Source organism: Artemia franciscana, chromosome 11 (assembly GCF_032884065.1).
Source record: "Artemia franciscana chromosome 11, ASM3288406v1, whole genome shotgun sequence".
Lineage (NCBI taxonomy): Eukaryota > Metazoa > Arthropoda > Branchiopoda > Anostraca > Artemiidae > Artemia > Artemia franciscana.
This window is the reverse complement of record NC_088873.1, coordinates 20,990,834-21,015,746: the sequence shown is the minus strand read 5'-3', so window position 1 is coordinate 21,015,746 and position 24,913 is coordinate 20,990,834. Positions and strand designations below refer to the sequence as shown.

At 35.7% G+C, this 24,913-nt stretch overlaps 1 long non-coding RNA gene across 1 annotated transcript in view; it reads right to left on the bottom strand.

Moving 5' to 3' along the window:
* LOC136032956 (uncharacterized) overlaps nucleotides 1–21,895 on the bottom strand; it is a 39,701-nt gene extending 17,806 nt beyond the window's left edge. Inside the window, exon 1 of the long non-coding RNA XR_010618832.1 lies at nucleotides 21,685–21,895. This is a non-coding gene — a long non-coding RNA (uncharacterized LOC136032956). The remainder of the gene's footprint in view (nucleotides 1–21,684) is intronic.
* Between the last annotated feature and the right edge of the window lie 3,018 nt (nucleotides 21,896–24,913).

Below are 24,913 nucleotides of genomic sequence, written 5' to 3'. Positions count from 1 at the left end.
ACCAATCCGAAATCCTAACCAAGATCCGATTCCACAGAATTCAATCAATCACGGCCTCCGTTCTTGGTGAGTATCAAGCTAGCTTTCGATCGGAAAGATCTAATATTGACGAGATCTTTCTGTGCGTCAACTGATGGAACGGCTCGTTGAGTTTAACAGAGACCTCTTTCAGCTCTTTATTGACTTCCGACAGGCCTTTGACCTAATATGGAGGAAGGGCTTGTGGCATGTTCTTAGACGCTATGGTGTCCCAGATGTAATAGTCAGTATCATTGAGGACATAGGCAGCCAATTTAAATGTCAAGTACTGACCACAATGGGCTCTCTGGTGAATTCTAAACTACTTCTAGAGTCCTTCAAGGATGCATCCTCTTACTGCACTGGTTTAACCCGTTTCTGCTTGCTATCCTCTCCCTGATACCCGTCGAATACGGAGCCAGAATAGGAGGAATCCTAATTGACAAAACTAGCACATACAGATGATATTGACCAGATATCCATTACCACCCAAGAACTCCGGTAACAGGCTGGCTGCATCTCTCAAGAAACAAAGCCATTTGGTATGTACATTAACACAAAGAAGACCGAAGGCATGGTCATATCATGACAAAAGATGAAAAACCCCCTTGGATAGTAACAGACGGTGAACAAGTGGATACCGTCCATCAATTTCTTTTCCCTGGCACTCTCTTGACAGCTGACAACTGCCACACTGTCAACATTAAACGCTACCTCAATCTTGCCAGCTATAGCTTCAAAAGACTATTAAATATCAGGAAATCTAGCCACCTTTCTAACCATCTGAAAGTGAATCTGTTCAGCAGTCTGATCATACCCATTGCTCTGTATGGGTGTGAAACCTGGCCATTAAAAGCTGAAAATGAACGCAACCTCCTTGCGTTTAAAATGAGATGTATGCACCGGATAGCCAAGATCAGATATACTGACCATGTCACAAACGAAGAAGTCTGAAGAAGGCTGAAGTCGCAAGATACTAACCAGATCGAAATCCAAAAACAGCAACTGTGCCGTTCCGGTCACGTTAAGTGATTGAATCCGGAAGGTCTGCTCGTAATCGCACTTGAAGGAAAAATAGAAGGACTTGGACCATAAGGAAGACCTTGCAATAGGTTGATCGGAAACTTTGACCGACAACGCATTGCCCAACTATCCCGAACTGCACTTGATAGAACAGTATAGATAGATAGATCGATAGATAGATTTATTCACACGAAAAGCCCAATTGGGCCATGGTGACATACACAAAACAAGTGAAAAAAAATACAGCAACAAACATAGACTGAACAGACATTAAACCAATTATTTAAGAAAACATCACAATACCTCATACCTACCCGGACTAACTTTCCAATATTATTTCTAGTTAAGTAACATCTACTTCTTAAAATTTCCGAAATCTAATCCCTCCCCCCAACCTATATCAAGCCCTAGTTCATCAGATTTTTGAAGAGATAACCGCAAGACGTCCCATGAAGATGGATGGGAATTAATTAGTAGTAGTAAATTATTTTTTTCAATTAGTGTGTATCTATCATTGGTGTAGTTTTTCATTTCTTAGTAAGTATTTTTATAAATCAAACTGGCTTAAATTTTATATCATAATCTACGGTGTTCATAATAACAATTGTATTTCTTTTGTCTGCGTTGATGATTAGTGTGGCTTGGTCTTTTTTCCAAATAATAAAAGATTTTAATTTCTTATTTTCATTGAGTTGAAAACGACAATGAAGGTTCAAAATCAATGACGCTCCTTACGGCTTCTCCTCGTGCCTCAGGCAGGTGTAGTTACCCAAGAAATCATCTGAATATCCCATGGAGAGCAATATCTAGTTTGTATAGTAGTCTCTTATACTGCGTTTGAGCATTCCAAGATTACTTATCTGACAAGCCCAATTATTTATCCTTCGCGTCCCACAAGATTAAATGACTTCAGAAATTTATAGGATAGTACTTAAAACGGTCTGGATTAGTTTTAGATAAGTTAACCTGCTAACCCTGGAAAATGAATGAATACTGTAGATAAGTGACGTCACGCATTATTTTTTTTTTCAAAAAGGAAAAGGTTTGTGAAATTATGCAGAGAACTAAAGGAGACAGTAACTATGGAAAATACCACACTTTCAGGGGTGTGTAAATAAGTTATGTTAACAGTGGAATACACGTGAGTAATGGTGTTATCTGCCTAGTTGCCTTTAGAATTTCAGTTGGCAGGTTGCTGGATAGGTATTTTTTGTTTCCTTGTACGGGTTACACCCAGAGAAATTAATATTAAGTGAATAAGCCGGATAAGAGATGCTCGAACAAAAGGATGCTCGAGGAGCCATATTATAGATTGTCAATTCTCACAGTCTTTGTCAACTTTGCAACGATCGAGTATGGGGGCCTTCTCTTACCCATACATATAGCATTCATAAGGTTACCCCTGCTTCTCCGGCATCCCAAAGGGTAATCAATATGGTATTTCCAGGGAGTTCTCTCATAGAATATGAGTCTTAAGTAGCACTATTTCTCTGTTCTCTGAAGTTCTGTCCCATCTAGTGACAGTTGGGGATTGAATATGTCTTTCTCTCTTAAGAGTAGTACTACAGCAGACTTGTCAAGTGAGAATTTCATATTCCTTTCAACAGCCCAAACAGGCAGGTAATCGAATGCTTTCATTATTTTAGCAGCATTAATAAAAAAAAAAAACACTTTCCGAAAAAGAATTTTCTTAAAGAAAAGTGTTGGCCATATTAAACTTCAGATCAGAAGAAATTGAAACCTAAAATAATTAAAACTCAAAATGACCAGAAATTACTATTAAAGAATAAATGAAACCCAAAATGATCAGTAATTAAATAAACAATCATAGCAAACAAACATACAATAGGTACTAATATAAATGAGCAAATAAATCTTGAAAAGAGCGAAACTTAAATTGAATATGAAAATCAAGCTTGAAACGAACAAAGATCACTACAAACAAAAAGTTGTTTTTTGCCTCCTTCTCTCACTGTAAAAGTCTAAAAACTACTGCGTAATTGGGGCTTTACTGAAAACTATATGTGTCTTAAACAGTCTTGGAAATTACAAATAAAATCAAACTGAATATTTGATACATAATAATATTAATTCTTGAAAGACCATCAGTTCAAGATTTTATTTCCCTTTCTTGTTTATTTTCATTTTCAATGCTGCATTAACTAGAAAAGAAAATATTTAGGGAAAGGGGCAGAATTCAAACTCCTGTTTGCAGAGAAACTATATTTTTCTTGAATAGTCTCGGAAAGAACTATTAAATTTAACTGAATTTTTGATATATAATTGTATTTATTTCTGAAAGCTCATCAGTTCAAAATTAAATTTTACTGTAATTTTATGTTTATTTTCAATATTGCAATACGTACAACAGAAAATTTTTGTAATATAATTTGTTTTCAGTAAAACCATAATGACGCAGTAGTTTTAGACTTATCAAACAGTTCGTGGTAACGAACTGTAGTAAGGAGCGATCCGGCTCAATAGGAACCAAAACTCTAAAAAATTGAATTTTGATATCAATAGCTACATCAAAAGAATCGCATTTTAATGCTGATTTTAAATATATAAGTTTCATCAAGTTTAGTCTTAGCCTTCAAAAGTTACGAGCCTGAGAAAATTTGCCTTATTTAGGAAAATAGGGGGAAAAACCTTAACGAAAATGACACCATCAGATTCAGCGTATCAGAGAACCCTACTGTAGAAGTTTCAAGCTCCTATCTACAAAAATGTGGAATTTTGCATTTTTTGCCAGAAGACAAATCACGGGTGCGTGTTTATTTGTTTTTTTTTTTTTTTTTTTTTTTTTTTTTTTCCCAGGGGTCATCGTATCGACCAAGTGGTCCTAGAATGTCGCAAGAGGGCTCATTCTAACGGAAATGAAAAGTTCTAGTGCCCTTTTTAAGTGACCAAAAAAATTGGAGGGCATCTAGGCCCCCTCCCACGCTCATTTTTTTCCCAAAGTCAACGGATCAAAATTTTGAGATAGCCATTTTGTTTAGCATAGTCGAAAATCATAATAACTATGTTTTTGGGGATGACTTACTCCCCCACAGTCCCTGGGGGAGGGGTTGCAAGTTACAAACTTCAACCAGTGTTTACATATAATAATGGTTATTGGGAAGTGTACAGACGTTTTCAGGGGGATTTTTTTTGGTTTTGGGGGTAGGGTTGAGGGAGGGGGCTATATGGGAGGATCTTTCCTTGGAGAAATATGCCATGGGGGAAAAAATTCAATGAAAAGGGCGCAGGACGAATGTGGTCACGTTAGAAAAAAACGTCAAATTAAGAGCTTAACATACAATGCTGGGTGTTCGGAGCCTCTCTATTATGGAGTATAATTTGAAAATAACACAACTATACGAGCGATAAAACATATATACCACAACCATAACTCAACTAACGAAAGAACTGCTAAGAGATAGCACAACTATCAAGCGAAAACAGGTGAAAACTAACGGGAAAATAAACGAACTAAGAGGTGGAAGGGGCCCAGAGAAAAAATATAATCCTTTTTCAATTTTGAGCCTAACTTCCGCAAAGGAGTAATAATGTCAGAAGCCCTGAAATACCGAATTATTTTCTTTTCAAACAGTTCGTGGTAAGGAACTGTAGTAAGGGGCGACCCGGCTCAATAGTAAACGAAATTCTAAAAAACGGAATTTTGATGTTAAAAGATACATCAAAAGAATCGAATTTTTACGCTGATTCTAAATATATAAGTTTCAATTAATTTAGTCTTTGTCATCAAAAGTTACGAGCCTGAGAAAATTTGTCCTATTTTGGAAAAAAGGGGGAAACATCCCCTAAAAGTCATAGAATCTTAACGAAAATCACACTATCGCATTCGGTATATCAGAGAACTCTATAGCAAAAATTTCAAGCTCCTATCTAAAAAATGTGGAATTTTGTATTTCTTGCCAGAAGACAAATCACGGGTGCGTGTTTATTTGTTTTTTTTTTTTTGTTTTTTTTCCCAGGGGTCATCTTATCGACCAAGTGGTCCTAGAATGTCGCGAGAGGGCTCATTCTAACGGAAATGAAAAGTTCTAGTGTCCTTTTTAAGTGACCAAAAAATTGGAGGGCAAATAGGCCCCCTCCCATGCTCATTTTATTCCAAAAGTCAACAGATTAAAATTTTAAGATAGCCATTTTGTTCAGCATAGTCGAAAACCATAATAACTATGTCTTTGGGAATGACTTACTCCCCCACAATCCCTGAGGGAGGGGTTGCAAGTTACAAACTTTGACCAATGTTTACATATAGTAATGGTTATTGGGAAGTGTACAGACGTTTTCATGGGGATTTTTTGGTTTGGGGGGTGGGGTTGATGGGAGAGGGCTTTGTGGGAGGATCTTTCCTTTGAGGAATATGTCATGGGGGAAGAAAAATTCAATGAAAAGGGCGCAGGATTTTCTAGCATTACTATAAAAAAACAATGAAAAAATAAACATGAAAACGTTTTTTCAAATGAAAGTAAGGAATAGCATTGAAATTTAAAACGAACAGAGATTATTACGCATATGAGGGGTTCTAAAAATACTTTAGCATAAAGAGCGAGGTATTTAGGAGGAGATAAATACCTCGCTCTTTATGCTAAAATATTTTTAGTGATTTCAACTATTTATTCTACGGCCTGTTTGATTCAGGGGTCATTCTTAAAGAGTTGGGACAAAACTTACGATTTAGTGTAAAGAGCGAGGTATTAACGAGGGTACAAACCCCCTCGTACACATAATAAAAATATAAGAATATAAAAGTTTGTTACGTAAGTTAATTCTTAAGTTACGTATATTTTTTACTAATAAAAACGTTCGTTGAATATTAAAAGTTCTAGTAGCCTTTTCAAGTAACCGAAAAATTGGAGGGCAGCTAGGCCTCCTTCCCCACCCCTTATTTCTCAAAATCGTCTGATCAAAACTAAGAGAAAGCCATTTAGCCAAAAAAAAAATTAATATACTAATTTCATTTCAATAATTTATGTGCGGAGAGCCAAAATCAAACATGCATTAATTCAAAAACGTTCAGAAATTAAATAAAAAAAAACTAGTTTTTTTAACTGAAAGTAAGGAGCGACATTAAAACTTAAAACGAACAGAAATTACTCCGTATATGAAATGGGTTGTCCCCTCCGCGTCCCACGCTCTTTACGCTAAAGTTTTTCATTGTTTTAAAAAGTAGAATTGTGGCAAAGAGTCAAACTTTAGCGTAAAGAGCGAGGGACTGCGGAGGGGACAACCCATTTCATATACGGAGTAATTTCTGTTCGTTTTAAGTTTTAATGTCGCTCCTTACTTTCAGTTAAAAAAACTAGTTTTTTTTTATTTAATATTGTGAGAGAAGGAGGCAAATTCAAACTTTTGTTTCTAATGGTTTTTTTCGCTTCAAGCCTGATTTGCATATTCGATTTAAGTTTCGTTAATTTTAAGATTTATTTAATCATTTATGTTAGTAACTATTGTACGTTTGTTTGCTATAATTATTTATTTGATTGCTGTTCGTTTTGGGTTTCATTTATGCTTTTAAAGCAAAATATTTTTGTTCCTTTTTAACTTGGTTTGCATATTCGATTTAAGCTTTAGTCATTTTAAGATTTATTTGTTCATTTATATTAGTAGCTATTGTTCGTTTTTTTGCTAAGATTGTTCATTTAATTTCTGTTCGCTTTAGGTTTCGTTTATTCTTTAATAGTAATTTAAAAAAAACAAATTTTTTTAACTGCTAGTAAGGAGCGTCATTAAAACTTAAAATGAACAGAAATTATTCCGTATATGAAAGGGGTTGTCCCCTCCTCAACGCCCCGCTCTTTGTCACGCTAAAGTTTGGCTCTTTGTCAAAACTTTACTTTAAAAAAAATAAAATAAAACTTTAGTGTAAAGAGCGAGGCGTTGATGAGGGGACAACCCCCTTCATATACGGAATAACTTATGTTCGTTTTAAGTTTTAATGTAACTCCTTACTTACAGTTAAAAAAAATTGTTTTTTTTTTATTTAATTTCTGAACGTTTTTGAATTAATGCATGTTTTGATTCTGGCTCACCGTACATGAATAAATGAAACGAAATTTGCATATTAGTTTTTTTTTTCTAAATGGCTTTCTCATAGTTTTGATCGGACGATTTTGATAAGAAAATGGGTGGGGGCCCTCCAATTTTTGGTTACTCAAAAATACAACTAGATTTTTTATTTTTTTACGAACGTCTTTGTTAGTAATCAACATTCGTACCTTACGGATTAACTTATGTAACAAACTTCTATATTTGTGTATGTTTTATTACCTATATGAAGGGATTCGCCCTCCCGTCAATACTCTTTACACCAAAGCTTGAATTTCGTCCCAAATCTTTAAGAATGGCCCCTGAATCACAAAGGCCATAGAATAAATAGTTGAAATTACTAAAAATACTTTAGCGTAAAGAGCAAGGTATTGTGGAGGAGAAGAACCCAATTATATGCGTAATATTTTATATTCGCTTTAAGTTTTAATGCTGCTCATTACTTACAGTTGAAAAAAATTTATTTATTTTCTCATTGTTTTTTTTTTAATAATGTTAAAAATCTTGCCCATTGTCTGGATAATGGATCTTAGGTTGACTCGGGGCGAAAGTGTCAAGACTGGGGGAATGTCTTGACACGGGCAGTGAACGGGGAATATGTTATTCCCTTTTCTATCCGTGGAAATTCTCTACCCTCATGAAAAATTCCTCCATGGAAAGATCCCCCCCGTAACTCCCTCCCCCACCCACCCCCACCCCAACACGAAAAAGTCCCCCTGAAAACGTCTGTACACCTTATAATAACCATTAGTTATTGTACACCATAGTTATTAGGTTTTTGACTAAGCTGAACAGAATGGATATCTCAAAATTTTGATCTGGTGACTTTGGCAAAAAAAAAATGTGCGTGGTAGGGGTTTAGATACCCTCCAATTTTTTTTGTCACGTAAAAAAGGCACTAGAACTTTTAATTTTCGTTAGAATGTGCCCTCTTGCAACATTCTAGGAACGCTGGGTCGATCCGATCATCCCTGGAAAAAAAACAACAACAAACAAATAAAGACGTATCCGTGATCTGTCTTCTGGCAAAAAATACAAAATTCAACATTTTTGTAGATAGGAGCTACAGTAAAATTTTGAAAATTCTACAGTAGAATTCTCTGATACGCTGAATCTGACGGTGTGATTTTCGTTAAGATTTAATCACTTTTAGAGGGTGTTTTGCCCTGTTTTCTAAAATAGGGCAAATTTTCTCCGACTCGTAGCTTTTTTCTGGGTAAGACTAAACTTGATGAAACTTATATATTTAAAATCAGCATTAAAATGCAAGTCTTTTAATGTAACCATTGGTTTCAAAATTCCGGTTTTTAGAGTTTCGTTTACTATTGAGTCGGGTCGCTCCTTACTATAGTTCGTTACCACACACTGTTTGATTTCTGGTGGTTTTGAATCCGAGTTATTGTAGGCTTCTATTTCTGATCTTGGTTTAATATGACTTTTACTTTTCTTTAAAAACTTCTTTTTGGGAGTTTTTTAAAATTAGTTTCTGTTTGTTTTTGATTGCCAAAGCTTCAAGTTTTTCAAAATTTGCTATTTCCACATAATTTTGTATTTAAAAATGAATTTACAGCTTTGGCAAGAGCTAACAAAACAGTTCGTGGTAACGACCCAGCTCAATAGGAACCGAAACTCTAAAAAACGGATATATCTAATAGATATATCAAAAGAATAGAATTTTTATGCTGATTTAAAACATATAAGTTTCATCAAATTTAGTTTTACCTATCAAAAGTTACGAACCTGAGAAAATTTGCCTTATTTTGGAAAATTAGGGAGAGACACCCCCTAAAAGTCATAGAATCTCAATGAAAACCGAACCATCGCATTTTGCGTGTCAGAGAACCCTACTGTAGAAGTTTCAAGCTTCTATCTACAAAAATGTGGAATTTTGTATTTTTTGCCAGAAGACCGATCCCGGGTGCGTGTTTATTTGTTGTTTTTTTCCCTGAAGGTGATCGTATCGACCCAGTGGTCCTAGAATGTCACAAGAGGGCTCATTCTAGCGGAAATCAAAAGTTATAGTACCATGTTTCAGTGACAAAATAAATTGGAGGGCACCTAGGCCCCCTTCCAAGCTAATTTTCTCCCCAAAGTCCCCGGATCAAAATTGTAAGATAGCCATTTTGTTTAGCATAGTCAAAAAACCTAATAACTATGTCTTTGGGGACGACTTACTCCCCCAAAGTCCCGGGTGGAGGGGCTGCAAGTTAAAGATTTGACCATTGTTTACATGTAGTAATGGTTATTATAAGGTGTACAGACGTTTTCAGGGGGACTTTTTCGTGGACAGGGGGACATATTTCCGGAAATTAAGAGCGATTCTAGTGCACATAAAAAGGGCACTAGAACTTTTGATTTCCGATCAAATGAGCCCTCTCGTTAGTAGTAGTAATAAAGAATCTTGAAAAAGCATAATATTGACTACTAGACAGTAGACTTAAGCACATATCGACTTTAAAGTAGGCCTAGTTGAGTGCCTTTCGCAGCACTTTATTCATAGCAACATTTTATTACGAAGTGTTATAGAAAAACTAGATCCGAGTAATCTTTGCTAGTGTAAAAATAGGCTAAAAAACATAAGATGGTAAATATTATATTTTTTGGGAAGGGCCCCCAGACTCTCCAATTCTGTAAGTTTTAGACCCCCTGCTTATGTAGTTTCCTCTATAGTCCAAACTTAGTGCCTTCTTCGGGGTGCCAGTGTGTCCCTGCTCTTACTCTTTCAAACTACATAATACATCTAAAGCTATTCAGTAATGGCCTTACAAAAAAAAAATGTTGATCAATTCAGAAAGAATTATTACTAAAAGCAATCATATTAGACGTGAGTGAGGCCCGGTCAAATAACTATGCTTTTTTTGCAAATAAAATAACGAACACTTACCGAAGAATGGAGAGAGAGAGAAAGGGAGAGAGAGAGAGATAGAGAGAGAAGGGGAGAGAGAGAGAGAGAGAGAGAGAGAGAAAGAGAGATAGAGATTAAGGTCCCTCCACCGGAACACTACCCCCTCCTCCAAGCAAAAATACTCTAGATCCTCTTTTGCCATCAGTTGGCCTGGGATAGGGCAGGAGCTTATTTTCTTCATACCCATTACCTCTCTCCCACCCTCCCTGGTTAGGGTTTGTCCTCTTCAACCGTTTAAGTATGAACATTGTTTATTCATATATTAGGATGATTAGGAGGATGACACACGTCGCATACCGCCCAATTTAGGCTAATTTACCCTTGAATTAGGTTGTATTTATTTATTTAGTTCTTTCCATCAAAGGCTGCTTATGAAAAGCGAGTTTGCTCCTAGCTTATAACGCCATAGTTACTCTCTTTGTTTCAATTAAAAGAAATGGCCGTCCGTGCCTCTCCCCTGTTTTATCTGACATGAACTTCATTTTATTAAATTTTTTACACTCCATTGGTACACCTTGCCCCTCCCCCTATTATGAGGCCTAAAATCATTACTGATCAAACACTAAACTAAATTCTTAAGCCAAACAAAACAGAACCCCCCCTCCCAGTTGATAACTGTTTCTGTGGACGATTTCACCAGGGAGAATTTTTCCCTCTTATAATCCCCCCTCCCACGGAAAATATTCCCATCTTCCTTTATAATTCCAACCCGGCTGAAAATTCCCCGGAACACCATTACGTGTAAAAGTGAGTCGGCCGAAAGAAAATAATACACATAAAAAGAATTTCATTTAGGATTATTTTTTATTATTTACAACATGGTTTTCAAACGTATTTACCCAATTTGTTGACATACTAATTGAAACAATACAAAATGATATTGTGGATTTGCTTTTTAACACTATCTAAGATGATTCAAGTTTCCACGTTGATTTAAGACTCTAACTGAATGATGTTTGTTTCTGTTTTTTTTTGTGAAAAAAAGCTGTCGACAATTTAAAAAATTCTGTCCAAACAGATATAATTGGATTTTAACGTCACTCGATTACTCCTCTCTCTAGATGTAAGAGGAACATTCCTATAGTTCGCAAGTCAGTTTCTATTGGTGGTGTGAGAATCAACAGAGAAAAATATTGTACACATGTCCACTATGTTTATATACGTTGGCCAGCTGGTCGTCATGTAAGAGCTGCACTAGCGTTGATGACTATAACGAAAAGTGTGGGTTATGCAATCCATGTAAATTGCATAAAGGATATGCTGTACCAGTTAAGGATTGTCTTTAACAGGCTTACGACTCTCGCCCTAGAGGATACATATGCTCCAATTGTCACTATCAAAAATGCGATTAATGTGAAGACACTTACCCTGATATGGTAGGAAAAAGCCCTAAACGTGTTTTCAGTTTATTTCTTAGAGATTGGTACTGTCATGGATTTAAATTCTAGTCAGGGAAGGAGGTAGTACCCATATTCTTTTTTGAATTGAAAAGTTCAGGGTATCAGTTATATGCCTCTGTAGAGCCGACTGACGGAGATATTGAGATAATGAGGCCACAATTAGTGATAAGGAGTGCCTTATCCTAAGTACGAATATGCCGTTACTAATATGCCGTCATACTAATGTACATCTTCTAAAATCGTTAGGTATTTGCCCTTGTTTTAAAATCATATTCATAATCTTCAGTAACTTATTTCAAACCTCAGATCCATCATATTTAAGAAACTCATTTATCACACTGTCAGCACCTGGGGCCTTATTATTTTTTAATCCTTTTAGTACTGTCACTAATTCTTCCTCACAAAACAAATCTTCCTTCATGTCCAAGGTATCACAAACTCTTTCATTTTCCTCTATATCTTTTCCTGCAAATGTGTCTCGGCTTAGCACATTCTCAAAATGTTCCGCCCGTCTCTCTTTAACCCTCTCCTTATCCCTAATTGTTGCCTCATTCCTATCTTTAACAGGGCAAATCTGGATTGACTACTCCCTCTCAATTTATTAACATGCCAGTACATTATTTTACTTTTACGCCGTCTAGCTGCATCTTCCAGATCCTCGGCAGTTTTATCCATGGCCTCCACTTCATATCTCCTTAGTTCATATTTTAATGCTTTCTCCTCTTCCTTTACATTCCTTTTGTTTTCATACGAGCTATCACTCAGATAATTCTTGTACAAACCCCTTCTCCTCACTATAAACGTAAAGCTTTTTCACTAACATTCCTAGCTACAGTCCTAACCTTCATCCTTAAGACACCATCAGCAACTTCACCAAAAATAATTCAATCCATCTTCCACATTGTCAAATTTTAAACTCAACAGTTCAGTATTCAACTGTACAGTAAAAACTTCTCATCCTGGAGTCTACTAACATCATAATTTCCCAGGAGGTAGTTACTCGTCCGAAATTTCAACTTTAAATTAGCCCTAGATAGACACTACCAGATGGTGATCTTTACTTTTAACATCAATAACAGCGCTCCTATATGCCCTAGTATCTTGTATTGATCCTGCCAGTCTTCGGTTTGCTATAGCATAATTAAGAAGGTTTACTGTCTTACCATCACGGGAATACCATGTTAACTGATGGGCAATTTTATAACCAAACACCGTATTGGTTATAACTAGATTGTTATACCTACAAAATGGCAACAGTCTGTAGCAATTGCTGTTTTCTCTTCCTACATCAAATTTACCTAGGGTAGTGTAAGGTCCCACCCTATGACGTGAGTATCCGAATACTAGTGCTTTGAATTATGGTAGCGTGTCACTAGTATTCAACGTGCGAATAGGTTCACTTTTCTATCTACTCTGGCAACAGTCTATCTGTTTCCTATGGCCTATTATAAGTCAAAGTCTCTCCAAACAAGGAATTTTATATTAGAAGGAGTGTGTAAAAAAATAGGTAAAAGAAATATAAAGTGGAGAGAAGTTGAGCTTGAGAGTTCTTTCTGGTTGATGAAAAGTCCTTGCTTGCCCATGGGGAAGAAGTATAAATCTGGAAAAAAAAAAAAAAAACTTACGTTAAATCTTGTAAATACACACGACAGGCTGTCCCTCGTATTAATTGAAAAGCTAGTATCCAAGAAAAGAATGGTGATCTAAGAGGAAAGTAGACACGCCAAATAAAAGTAGCAGGGTTGTTATATCTATCTGTCGTCCAGAAATTGTGAATCAGAACTCCCCGAATATTGTTCTAACATTCGCTTTTAAGGGCCGTCCTCTTCAGTCCCGTTTTGCAATAAATTAGAGATTTGAGTTTGACCGTAAGTAAAGGTTACGTAACGGTCGAGGAAAACAAAATTGGTAAATAAGAGCAGATAAACAAGAATTTGAGGATGTCAACCTGTCGTATAGTTATATGTCGTATAGCTACGTCATATATTGTATGTTATATTATAGAATATAATATAAAGCAATAAATAAATAATAGAAAGGGACTTCTCACAGTAGGATTCCTTGTATCCCTATTTCTACCGACCTGAGCGTTAAAATCTAATAAGAACACTATGTCTCCACCTGGGACCCTGTTTATTTGCTTCTGTAAGTGTCAGTAAAATTCATCTGAATCACAAATATCTCGGTCAGTCGGCTCTACGGAGGCATATAACTGATACCCTGAACTTTTTACTCATAAAATCAGTGATTAATATTTACATTATTAATACTTTCCCAGCCTAAACAAGTCTTACCAGCTTCCTTATTCATTGTGAGCCCTACTCCCTGTCTTTGTACCCTATCCTTCCTGTCTGTGTAAACAAATTTTATATCACCTAATGTCATGCTTCCTACCCTGGGATATGAGTTTCTAAGACTTTAATGTCAATCATTCCAAATTTATTGTGATTTTCTTAATGTCAAAATATTCCAAGTTCCAATTTTCATGTTCTTTAAATCATTGAAATTATTTTGGCAGCAGGAAAAGCAATGGTCCTGGATACCAATGCGGGAAGGGGACCAACACATCTTCTCAAGTTCACACCGAAGAGCTTAAGCCGGCTTAGAACCGAACAGCAAGAAGTCTCTGGGACATCTAGTAAGAAGGAAGGCTTTGCTCAATGGTGGACCTATCCTTTGTCACAGCATGGCTTTCAGGCCTTGGCGATGCTCTTCTATCAACAGAGTCGAAATACTGCAGAAACAGCCTCAAGCATATTACCTCCTGCTCATTATATATCCATGCCTACAAACATTATGCTACAACAAAGAGGCAACCCATAGTAGATTAATTAGCTAGAAAGAGATTTTTCAGCCTGAAAACACCCACCAAAACAGACCAAGCCAAGAAAAATTGTCCATTAATGAGAATCCTGTGTTTTACTGATGTTTCTTTATTTTAATACAGTACCTTTTTATGAAATTAAACTGAAAAAAACGAGTTTTTCTACTAAAAGCAAGGACCTACATTAAAACTTTAAAAAAACGAAATTTTTCAATGTATGAGGGGGCTTCCCCTCTCAAACCCCTCTCTCTTTAAGCTAAAGTTTGATTTTTTCCCAATTCCTTGAGAAAGACTTCATAAATATTAAGGCTGTTTAATTAGAATAAAAAGCTTTGTCTAAGAAAGAGACTTTAGTTTAATAAACAAGGGACTTAAGAGAGTGCAACCCCACAAATATATTGACTATTTTTTGTCTTTTTCAATGTTGGTGGTCTCTGGCACTATCTGCTTTCTGCCCTCTGCACCCACCAACAATCTTTCATAATAGGTGATTGCAACTTGAAAAAAAGCTTATTATTCCTATTAAACTGCCATTTTGTTTCAGGAGTCATTTTTAAGGAATTGGGACAAAAAGTTTAGTGGAAAGAGCAAGGTCTTGAGGAGGGTGAAACCCCTTTCATATGCATAATAATTCCTGTCCGTTTAAGTTTTGATGTTGTTCCTTACTTCCAGTTGAAGAAACTTTTCTTTAATTTAATTTCTGATCGCTTTTAATAACTCAGAGAAATCTGGTTCCCCTCCCCCCTCCATGAAAATTTTTTCACCCACGGAAAAAATCCACCGTGGAAAGGAGTTTTCACGTAAAAACGCCCTCCCCCCTTTCCACGGGAATTCTCCCAAGACAATTCCATTCTAGCTGAAAATTTCACCCGGAAAATTTCTTGCAGATAATCTGGGGTGACAATTTTTTCTTAGCGCAATTTTATTTAAAAAAGACTTTAATTTCTGATTGTTTTTAAAATCATCCGGTAATCCCCTTCTCGGTGGTAAAGTTTCCCAGCAAAGAGGCAGCAAAGGGATGTTTTCCAGCAAAGGTTCTGTAGGGGAGGGGGGGGGGGGTGAGGGGTACAAAAGAAACTGTAAATAAACCATTAAAAATGTGTACTTGATATCTACTCCCTTGAAATTTCTGGGAATATTTCTGGTCTACGCAGTTATTATGAAAGTAAAGAATAACACTAATCCACAAAATGAGCAGAATTTATTCCGTAGAGGAGGAGAACTGTCCCTTCCTCATCCAGACCTCCAACTCAAGGTCGAAGAAACTTCATAGTGTGCAAACGAGGCATGTTAAATGTGCCAATAAAAACCAGAAAAGAACAGAAACGTTTAACAATAAGAAAAAAAGGATTGCGACAAATCAAGTGAAGAAAAGGAGGGGAAAATGAGAATTATTCGTCAACAAAACTAAAACTAATTAAAATCTAACCTGTATTAGGCTGGACTCATATTCCCTGGATTTGGCTAGAGTAGCTTAAATGCATTTAGTTTGATTTTTTGTGCAGGAAGGGGAGGGACGTCAATTATTTTCTTTTTTCCTTTTAAAAAGTGTTGTTTCTAGTTTTCTTATCTTTTCTTGCATTATTCTTCTTGTTCTATTCTTCTGGTTCCGTATTGGTTTTGTTTTTATTTTTTTGTTGTATTAATATAAATGAATAAATACATCTGAAAACGACTACAACTTAAATTGAATATGCAAATCAAGCTTAAAACGAACACAAATATTTTATTATTGTAGCATGAATGAAACCCAAAACGAACAGAAACTAAATAAACAATCATAGCAAATAAACATACAACATGTACTAGTATAAATGAATAAATAAACCTTAAAACGATTAAAGCTTTAATTTAAAATGCGAATCAAGATTGAAACGAATAAAAATCAATTCAAAAAAGAGTATGGGTACTACGTCCTTCCCTAACTGTAAAAGTCTAAAAAGTACTGCGTCATTGGTGCTTTATTGAAAATGGCGCTTTATTGCAAATATTTTCTTACATACTTATTACAACGGTGAAAATAAAAAATTAAATTATAGTAAAATCAAATTTTGAACTGATGAGCTTTTCAGCAGTTAATATAGTTACATATCAAGTATTTAGTTTAACCTTATTTCTACCCAAGATCGTTCACGACAAATTTAGTTCCACTACAAAGAAGAATTTAGCTACTGCCTCCTTTCCTAACTTTAAAAATCTAAAGCCTACTGCGTCATCGGTGCTTCACTAAAAGCGAATAATATTACAAATATTCTCTTTTCCAGTTATTGCAGCATTGAAATGAAAATACATATTACGCTATTCAAATCTTACCTGTTCAATTTTATTTATTGAGTTAGAGTTAAACCTTTAGCCTCCTTATAGCATATTAAACGCCAAATGCATATTAAATGCGTTCAATACCTTGTGGTAATTAAATGTTTCTCCTTGTATTATAATAATATTACATTTAGATGCCTACTGGTGCAGAAATTTTAGCCCACTACGCCAATGCACGTTTGGGTGGTTCTGATAGACGACAAGCTTAACATAATCGATGAAATCAGGTTCCAATCCGGGTTCTTAGCCTGTTGTTAAAATAGGTTCTGACCATAACTGGTTTTTCAACTTAATACTCTTGAGCCTTACAGATAGTTGCTATAGAGCTAGTAGTTGAAATAGCAGTAGCATTAGTGGTAAATGTAGCAGTAGAAGTGATAGTAATATTAATAGTAGAGTACTCATATTGCCTTTTGGTCAACTGATCTTCCCCTTTAAGAATTCTCTGAAAATTCCAACTTAATACCCGAATTCATTCTGGAGGTAAAATATTTTGATAATGTGAATGCACATAGTGCCCTTAGATTTAGCTCAAATTTCACCTCAGTATTGTAAATATGGTAGTGCAGTAGCAGTAGTAGCATTAATAGTAATAATGGTAGCAGAAGTAGTGGTGGAAGTTGTAGTGGTAGTAGTAGTAGTAGTAGCACGCAAATGTTGCCTTTTTGTCAATTGATCCTCTTCCTTATCATTTCCAAATTAATGTACTCAGTCATTCTGGAGTTAGACCCTTTTGATAGCCTGTATACAAATATCGTGTTAATTTTTTTTTCAACACTCTCCTTAACATTCTCTTTAAGGCTCAATGGAATCCCCTTTCTTTTTTCGGAGAGTAAAGGTCAAACATGCCTACTTTTCTCCGTTATATATACTATCTGTAAGCAATGAATGAATTGCTTAACTTACATCCCTTACCCTAAAACACCTTTGACTCTCAAAAAAGGGCACTATAACTTCCAAGTCCAATCAAACAAGGTTCATTCAAAGTTTTCACGACTCTCCATTCCATAAGAACCTTATATGCCTCCAGGGCATAGCTTACAACCCTTGCACCAGGGCTCTAGTAGGTTATACCAACTCTGGAGATATTACTGTGAACATGAAGCACCATCTTGGACCTGGCTATCCCAAGAAAAGGCTAGTTAAAAAAAAAAAAACAACCAAAAATAACGCAGCAGCATGAAGAGATTTTTATGAAATTGCATGTTGAATCTATTTTTGAAGCTATACTAAATCAAACCTTGTAGGTGGTCTTGGAAAGCATAGAAAAATGGTCAGTTAGAAAATGGTTAGCTTAGTCCTAGTGTTGAAAAAAGTATTTGGAGACACGGACTTGAGCAAAAACTCAATCAGGACTGAATTAAAGCCACAGGTATTGTTAGACAAGTCGTTGTAACTGCAGAAAGAGATTTGCTTACTAGTTAGTGTGACAAAAACTCATATCTCTTTAGTAGTGGATGAGTCTGTAGCTAGAGCTTTGCAAAACATCTCAATGTGTATATGCGTATGAGAACGTATACAAATAGTGCAAGAGGACTTCGGACTTTCTCCATTTACTGGCGCCAATTCCAAAGAGTAAAAATGTCTTATTCTTGGTTATCTTGAAAGTTGTTGAATACCTTCGAAATATCACCGCACGCCCGGCATTAACCATACTATTGCAAATTCTTTAATTTTACTCTTTTAGAGCAACAATCCAGCGTCAACCCAAAATAAATCTGATCTTTCATCCCTTAGTTCTATGACTATCTACCTTACTTCTACCCCAGGAATAATATATGGAGGGATGGATGAGAGATTTATCTATCAACAAGTGAAATGAGTTCATTTTATACAATTTTAAAAAGAGCTTATGCCAGACTTGCCTCTCATCCAGACTATCTGTCTTGATTGCTTCTACAATTAGCCATAGCTTGACGCCCACAACTACTAGATTTTAATTAACTACCAATCCATGGCTAATTGTAGCAAAAGCCAAGACAGATACTCCGGATGAGAGGCAAATCTGACATAAGCCCTTTTTAGGATTGTATAAAAATGATTACCACCCATCCAGGCTTATCTAGACATATCTATTAACAAATGAACTAACCTCCTTTTTATACAATCCTAATAAGGGGGGAGGGGTGCTAGGTTTGCTTCTCACTCAATTGGACTATCTGTCTTGGCTTGTTTTACAATTAGACCTGACTTGATGCCCACAACTATTCCATTTTAAATCTCGCTCAAACCTTTGAGTTTAGTTTTCATAGTCTGTCTTGCCAGGTTTGCCTATTTTCCGTCAATTGTGCTATAAGATTTTAGTTTTAAACCTTTTAGTTTTCATTCATAGTCTGTCTTCGGCTATTTTCCGCCAATTGGACTATAAAATTTTCACAGTCGCGGGACAAGTGACTAAAAACCCGCAAGACGGGTTTTTGGGCTATAATGTTTTAAATTTCGCTACTTTTGGACTAGAAATCAAATTTGCTTGAAACGTCCCCCCCCCAAAAAAAAAGAAATCATGGTTGTTATATATATATTTGGTCATTTACCTTCTTTGGGGTCTTAGACCACAATATAATTATTATGTAACTTAGACTGCGGTTACCCCCTTCTAATTTGTTGGTACTCCACCCCACGTCTTCATCACCATTCCTTGAATGGTGGGACCGTTTACCGTCCCAATGAAGATAATAAATATGCATGATACCCTGACGTCTTTTTTTTGAACATCAATTCCGGCTTCTACATGCCAGACGCAAGAAATTCATCTTTATTTCAAACTTAGATTGAAAAGTTATCAAGAAATCGTGCAAAAATTATAATGAAACTTCGCATTCTAAATGTTATGGAATTTTTGTTATGTTTATTTTTGTGTTATGAAAACACAAAGAAATTAACAAAGCAGATAGAATTCTTTTTTTAGTCTTAAAAATTCAGTCATGGAGAAGGATCTAGGAATCAGACAAAAATTGGATAAGGTAATTTAGCTTAATTGTAACTGTACACAAAGCTGTTCATAGGGTTGGTGCAGTCCCAGGATAAATATTCACAGCGCTTCTAATCAAACTCAAATATAAGTATAAAAAACCAAATCACGGTTTAAAAGTTTAATCAGAGTAGACAACACCTTAGCTGCAGTACTCCCTTCATCTAAGTGAACATACCACTTGATGCCTTTATTTACGTTCTTTACGAATACAATAATTTCTTCTATCACAAATTCAAATTTAAGCACTTTTTAAGCTTTTAAAAATGACGAATTTTCAATTAAAGTACGAGTTATCTGTCGTTTCCGACAAAATAATACTATGTTTTCTCCGCGCCGTTTTCGACAAAATAATACTATATTTTCTCAGTGCGAAGAAGCTAACGTCACAACATTGGTAAAATTAATTTATCCAAATTAGGCCTAATATTGGAAAAGCAGTGCTTGTGGATTATATAGCATTAAAAAAATGGTATGATGAAACAGTAACTTTGAGATCAATATTTTAGGCTTAAGACAAATGTTTTTAACTGTTTTTATATCCCATATTTAGGGCATTTTTAAGAGCTCAAAAAGTGCTTAAATCTGAATTTGAAATAGAAGTGACTATTATATTCGTAAATAGCATAAAAAAAGGCATCGGGTGGTATATGTAATTTATACGAAAGCCAGTTGTATGGTTTGCTATAATTTTACCAAAATTGGTAGGTGTGTCAGGGAGCTGCACAAATTGACTTGCGTTTTCCCTGATTAAACCATCTGGGGGGCTGAAGGGAGAGGAAAAATTGAGGTATATTTAACTTACGAGTGGGTGATCGGATGCTTAATGAATTTGGTAAAATTCTAGTTAATTGACTTCTTGCTATCTCAGAAAGGGTTTAGGTTAGGAAAATGAAACTTTCAGGGATGAATCTACGGACTAAAGTATGTCCCGGGAAGGTATTTTAAAGTACCCACCTCTACACCTGCTCCCTTTAGAGTGCCTTGAAATTTGCCTACATGACAAGTCTATACCTATTGAAATTTTGACAAAACAACATTTTACCTTAATTTTTAGTTACTAGTTCCTTTTTCTCTGCCTTTAGTTCTGAAAATGCAATTCCTGTTATTTGAGTAGAATTTTGAGCCATATCGATGTTTTTTTTTCAAAATTTAGAAAATGTATCGGCATATCTTTAAAACTTTATAAAATGGAATTGAGCAAAGTTATGAAGCTGAAAACAATTTTATTGTACTTCTGCAAGTCTATACCTATTGAAATTTTGACAAAACAACATTTTACCTTAATTTTTAGTTCCTAGTTCCTTTTTCTCTGCCTTTAGTTCTGAAAATGCAATTCCTGTTATTTGAGTAGAATTTTGAGCCATATCGATGTTTTTTTTTCAAAATTCAGGAAATGTATCGGCATATCTTTAAAACTTTATAAAATGGATTTGAGCAAAGTTATGAAGCTGAAAACAATTTTGTTGTACTTCAATTAAGCAGAAGATCTATTTTGCAAGGTTTCACTTTTATAACACACATATTTTTAAAGGTCATCAAAGGTCAGGGCCCTCTAGAGGGAGAAGGAGTGGAGGTAGTTGCTTCAAAATACCTTTCCGAGACATACTTTAGTCTGTAGATTCACCCCTGAAAGTTTCGTTTACATAACCTAAACCCTTTCTGAGATAGCAAGAAGTCAATTAACTAGAACTTTACCATGGATTTTGACATTGACCTCGTGACTCAGAACTCTTATATCCCGACGAGCATTAAGCCCCTGATTTTCCTTTTAAAGCAATCTATTGATTCTTAAAATTTTGCTAGAGCTCATGCCATATGAGCTCTTGGCTCTTCCGACCTCGTCACAGGTGCCATATGAGCTCTTAGCTCTCGTTTTAGATGATTTTTTTTTCTATAAAAAACAACTGTTTTTCTATAAAAAACAACTGTTTTTCTTCTTTAAAGTTATTTTTTCTTTACGTTGATAAAGGCTCCCGGACACGAAGCCAAAATATTCAGACTTTTTTATTATTAATTAATGTTTGATTATGGTTATTTGTTCCACTGCTTTATTTAAATTAAACTAGTTTTTCTCTCTAAATTTTTCTTAAACGGAAAAGCAGTTTGGACTAAGAAATTATTCAAAGGTAGCCTGTATTAGAAATCAAAATAAGTTCAATTAGCTTACTATCCAATACTTTGGAAACTTTAATCCTATCTGAATTTGAAATCCGTTCAATTATATCCAATCTTCACGAGATCAAAAATTAAACTAAATGAAGAACTAGAAGCAGCGGATGAAAGAGAAAAAGTTTAATTCTCAGCGCGCGTTCAGAGCTATGTTTACGGCCTCCTTGACTTTAAAAGCGTAAGTAGACAATATCAAGTGAATCATCAAGAAATTAAGTTAACCTCCGCTCATAACCAAACTAGCAAGTGTGAAAATGGAATCTACCTTCACCGAACTGGTTTCCCCGATTCGACCATCTGAGGGGTGGAGGAGTGAGGGGGACGGTTAAATCGGAAAAATTAGAAAAAAGGAGGTTTTTTTTAACTTACCAACGGCTGATCGGATCTTAACAAAATTTGATGTTGGGAAGAATATCGTGTCTCAGACTCTTATTTCAAATCCCGACCGGATCAGATGATGCTGGGGGAGTTGAGGTGCGGAAATCTAAAATTTTGGAAAACGGTTAGAGTGGAGGGATCGGGATGAATCTTGGTGGGAAAAATATGCACAAGTCCTAGATGCATGATTGACATAACCGGAACGAATCTGCTCTCTTTGAGGGAGCTGGGGGGAGGGCTAATTCTGAAAAATAAAAAAATGAGGTATTTTCAACTTATGAAGGACTGATCGGATCTTATTGAAATTTGAGGTTTCGAAGGATATCATGTCTCAGAGCTCTTGTTTTAAATTACAACCGTATCCGGTGACATTGGGGGGAGTTGAACTGGGAGCATAAAATCTTGGAAAATGCTTAGAGCCGAGGGATTGGGATAAAACTTGGTGGGAAAAATAATCACAAGTCCTAGATACGTGGTTGACATAACCGGAACGGATCCCCTCTCTTTGGGGTGTTGGGGGGGGCGGTAGGGTTGATTCTGAAAAATTAGAAAAAATGAGGTACTTTTAACCTATGAAGGAGTAGTCAGATGTTAATGAAATTTGATGTTTTGACGGAAATCATGTCTCAGAGCTCTTATTTTAAATCCCGACCGGATCCGGTGTCATTGGGGGGAGTTGGTGGGGATTCTAAAATTTTGGAACACACTTAGAGTAGTGGGATTGGGATGAAACTTGGTGGGGAAAAACTTGGCCGCTCTCTTTGGGGGATTTGGGGGGAAGGGTAAATTGTATAAAATTTTTAATATAAATTTTAATATACGAAGAAGTGATCAGATCCTTATGAAATTTCATATAAAGAAGGACTTGTAACCCAAATCTCTTATATTAAATCCCGACCGGATCCAGAGTCATTGGGGGGAATGGAAATCTTGAAAAACGCTTAAAGCGGAGAGATCAGGATGAAACTTGGTGAGAAGAATAAGCAAAAGTCCAAGATAAGTGACTGACATAACCGGATCGTATCCGCTCTCTTTGGTGGAGCTGGGGGGAGTAATTTGGAAAAGGTAGAAAAAATGAGGTTTTTGTAACTTACCAACTGGTGATCAGATCTAAATGAAATTTGATATTTAGAAGGATCTTGTGCTTTAGAATTCTCATTTTAAATCATGACCAGATCCAGTGACCATGGGGGGAGTTGGAGGGGGAAACAGGAAATCTTGGAAACCGGAAATCTTGGAAAACGCTTAGAGAGGAGAGATCGAGATGAAACTTGATGGAAAGAATAAGCACAAGTTATAAATATGTGACTGACATAATTGGAACGGATCCGTTCTCTTTGGGGGAGCTGCGGGTTGTTAATTTTAAAAAATTGAGGTAATTTTAACTTGGAATGTGTGACCAGATCTTAATGAAATTTGGTATTTAGAAGGAACTCATGTCTCAGAGCTCTTAGTTCAGATCCCAACCAGATCTGTTGAGATAGGGGGGAGTTGCAGGGGAAAACTGGATATCTTGGAAAACGCTTATAAATGTCGTAGATCCGTGATTGACGTAAGCGGACTGGATCCGCTCTCTTTGAGGGATCTAGGAGGTGTGATTCAGTGCTTTGGCGAGTTTGGTGCATATGGGCGTGCTAGGACGATGAAAATTGGGGTAATTTTATAGGAAACCATATAACTGGCTTTCATATAAAGAGAATATACCACTCGATGCTTTTTTATGCTCTTTACTAATATAATAATCGCTTCTACCTTAAATTGATATATAAGCACTTTTTTAGCTCTTAAAAATAACGAATTTTCAGAAAATTATGACAGTTCATATAACTTTTTAAGGTAGGTAGGTAATTTTATTAAAAAAAAAAACAATAAAATAAACTTTCATTCATCAGCTAAAAAAAAATAGGCCACAATGGCCTGTAAGCATAGCTGACATCAAATACGATCCATTTCTTTAAAATATTTCACTTACATCATAAAGAAAAATAAATAAGATAAATAAACTACAAAAAAAAGAAAAAAACACAAAAATAGAAAACAAAACAAAAACTAATGGTCAATTTAACAAAATGGGGGGAGATACCCTTCTCTCAATTTAAAATACTCAACATTACTAATTGTTCAGAAGATGGGCCTTGAGGCGTCGTTTCAGCTGAGGCAGACTTTCTGATTCCTTAACTTGCTGTGGGAATGGATTCCAGACGGACGGTCCCATGTATCTGATGACATGAGCCGACCGGGAAGTATTTCGAAACTCATGAACAAGATTATTTGAATTTCGCGTGTCATAATCATGATAAGAAGAACCCAAGCTAAAAAAATCATTAAAAATATCAGGGCCTAAATTATGTAGACACTGATATACTAAAATACCAATCTGCATGTCTCTGATTTTTCCAACATCCAAAATTTCAAACTTCTTATATATAGACACAGTTATATATAGACCATCATAATTTCCTAGGATTCTAATTGCCTTATTCTGTTGCACTTGAACTCTCTTGTAAACCAAATTAACTAGGGTGAATATGGAATCTACCTTTGCCAAACTGATCTAAGGCTGTTCCATCCTCCAACATTTTCTACCATAGCTCACAACAGTCGATCCAAAAATCACCAAGTATTTGACTCTGCTTTTTTCATAATTTTCCTTTCGACCTACCCAAAGTATTTAACTGTAGCTTAGTAAGTAAGTAAGTAAGTAAGTAAGTAAAATATTTATTACCCGTATTTTTCACATGGAACAAAACGGAGTACAATGAAAAAACAAATAAAAGAAAAGAAAAAAAAGAGAAGAAAAACGGAGAGAAATTTAAGACACAACATGGAAAAATACATAATCAAGAACT